Consider the following 3,171-nt stretch of genomic DNA (forward strand, 5'->3'; position numbering starts at 1 on the left):
GGGCCCACAATGGGCCCCCGTAGCATTTACCACATGCCTTTCCATGGCGGACTCTCCGCCATGGAAAGGCATAAGAAATTCCCCATAATAATATGGATGGTGGTGTCTTGCAGACACCGCCACCATATTGAGTCCCTTTTCCGCCCGGTCGATATTTTGACCGGCGGAAAAGCGGCGGACGGTCTTCCCGTCCGCCGCGATGGCCCTTGCCATACTAATATGGTGTGGGGTGAACCAGGGACATATGGTGGGTGGATCTCCACCACTGGGCCGGCGGTGAGCACCGGCGGCCCGGCGGTGGAGAGCCGCCCGCCATCCTAATAGACCCCTAAGTGTTGAAACCCTACAGAAGCCAAAAGAAATGCACTATTTCATGCTTGGCCCCTAAATGTTTACATCACTGCTGCCCCAAACATGGGCAGGAAAAACTATGGGGTTCTTCTCAACTCGATTTCTTCAATCGATAAAGCAATACATCAATTTCTATAAAGATCTAGAAGAAGAAGTCATGTCTCTTTGCATCACTCTGGCCTGGAATGGTGTCTTTCTACATCTCTGACAATGCACTGGTCCTCTTTCCATTTAGAAGTTTTAGGATCTGTCCAGGTCAGTTGATCAGTGCCTGGAGGTCCCTCAACGGGTTCCGTACTACCCAGGGGTGCAATCCGTTAAACTCTCATTGTTTGTCATTTATTGCATGTGAGATATTCAGTTCAAGTTCAAAATCTTCATTTGACACTTAAAAATGCCATTAAAGTATAAGTTTATAAAATACGTGCAATCAAGACAAATCCATTCATATGTCAAAATAATTTAAAACTACTTCTCCTTAAAATCTTTAAAAAACAGAGCTATTGAGTCTGGCGCGTGAAACAAAAAGGATCTGTTCTAAAAATGTGGCTGTTCATAATGGTTTCTTATTTTCATGGCGTCCTTAATAAAATTCAGGATTCCAATACATGTGAGATGTTATGTGAGTGGCACTTATGGAGGGCGCAGCCTGGCATTAACATGGCCTCATATTGCCCTCTGCTCTCTGGTGGTATCGTAAGGATGATTCTGAGGTTTCCATTGAAGAGCGGAATCTTAGGGAACCCCTCGGTGATACTTGTTGATTATTTTGTCTAGTTGCCTCAGGGGTGGGTTGGGTTACTTAGTTCCTGTTGGTTGCTTGTAAAGCCGATGATGCAGCCCTGGGGCCTTCTCAAAGAGGGTGGCGGTGGAAGGGCACTGGGAGATCTTTCATTGTTTTATTCACTGAGCTGTGGATTTCCGAGACGTGTGGCTGGAGAGCTTGTTCTGTTCAGTGCTTAATTTGAGGTGGTGGTTTCCGGTGCTCGGCACTGGCGCGTAATTGTCAGTACCGGCTCTAGTGACAGACCACCACATGGTGGCGCTGTCTGTCAAATATTGAGATATGCACTACAACAGTGTTTAATATGTTAATACCAGTGCTTTAAATAGGCTGGTACTGAGTACCAGCACTTTTTTATTGTGAGAGGGAGAGTACCAGCACTTCTTAAGAGAAATGTAATACATTTAATTTGAGAGTACCGGCACTTATCAGAAACAAGTCGGTACTGTGCTACAGAGTACCTGCACTTCTATTTTTCCATTTCAAGCACTGGTTAATATACATATTAAAAATGAATATCTGTTGCATATACCATTAATATAGCTTTGGGTGGCTGTGATAGTTTCAATTGTTACACTTGTAGCAGAGTGATGGTTAGTACTTGTGTTGGTTCTGTCATTGGCAGTGCTGGCCGGGGCAATGAGTGATGCAGTGTGCAGTGGCCTCCCGAAAAGGGCCCTGGCACTTAGTTCTTTACAAGTTAAGCACGGGTTCTTTTGTTAATAAATCTCTTAGACTTTCGCCTAAAGTATGAACTTCCAAGTGCAGCGTGTTGGCGCTCCTCGTCTGCTTGTAGAATGTGTCCCTGTTTGATTGCGTCACGAGACATTAGTAATAGAAAGTGCTATGCACGTGGAGATAACGTGTCTAATATATATTATTTCGTTTTCCTACTCGTAAGAGATGTGATACAAAGTTTCTTCTTTATGTGTTGCAGTTAGAGAGGTAAATGCCCAATTTTAGAAGTTAGAATCCTCTCTCTTCACACCCAGGCAAAAACTGCCTGAGGCTGGAGGGCTGATAAAGCCCCCCCCCCCCCCCCATTCTGCAGACTCAGATGACGCAATCTCAACTGAGACTCAGACAAGACAAGTGCATCTGGATTGAACAAAAACCCTTGCAGTTATTCTCCTCTGTAAATACAACCTAAAAGAAACATCCCCTGGGATCAACTGCACACCAGCCACCTGACCCTGTTTTCCCATTTTACCAAAGTATTTTATTGCTACTTCATTTAACAATGTATCTTTTTGAAATTGTTTGTTTTACAAATCTGTGATGTCTGTTGAGGGATTTTTCTTGACATTCTCCAAGCTCAGCTGACATAAGATGGCCACCGGTGAGCCTTCTTTCAGCTCATCTCTGTCAGGCGACAGTCGGCTGTCTAGCCATCAACTGCCGTCTCTATGGTAACAGCAGCCTCCTGCGGTTAGGGAAGAGCAATGGGAAGATGCAGGGATGGAGCTGGAACAAAGCACAGCTCTCCACAATAGGATTCACCAAGAATACATCAAAGAAGGTGACGTATCCACACAAAGCCAGGAGGGAAAAAGAAACGCGGTTAGATAATTAAAAAAAAGGGCACACAAAACAATTATGAAATACAATCCATGCTACAGTATAAATTATAGAATAGCATTATCAAAGGTGAAAACAAAGCAAGCGATGGTGGTATAGTGGTTAGCATAGCTGCCTTCCAAGCAGTTGACCCGGGTTCGATTCCCGGCCATCGCAGCAGCTCTTTGTTTTTGTTGTGTTTTTTTTTTGCAGAGTATTGCTGTTATGATTTGTTGTGTATTACATTTTTTTCGTGCCTTTCTATTGGAGAATCCCAATTAAACTGATAAAAACATGAGAAATAAACACAACCATTATGGCCTGTTATTTTTTTCAATACACATGGTGAGCACAATCTTCGTTTTATTTCTTACGCTGCGTTCTCTCTCCTCATTTTGCCCATTATAAAATGCAGTATTGGAATGTATGTATTTTAACAACATAGCAGCAGATAACGAGTGTTGCGAGTGTTTTTTGCA

General features: G+C 43.5%; 1 non-coding gene across 1 annotated transcript; it reads left to right on the top strand.

Annotated features, from left to right (window-relative positions):
• Positions 1 to 2,797: 2,797 nt before the first annotated feature.
• Positions 2,798 to 2,869, top strand: TRNAG-UCC (transfer RNA glycine (anticodon UCC)). The gene has a single exon. It is a non-coding gene; the product is annotated as a tRNA-Gly (tRNA).
• Positions 2,870 to 3,171: the final 302 nt, after the last annotated feature.

Source organism: Triturus cristatus, chromosome 12 (genome assembly GCF_964204655.1).
Source record: "Triturus cristatus chromosome 12, aTriCri1.1, whole genome shotgun sequence".
Taxonomy (NCBI): Eukaryota; Metazoa; Chordata; class Amphibia; order Caudata; family Salamandridae; genus Triturus; species Triturus cristatus.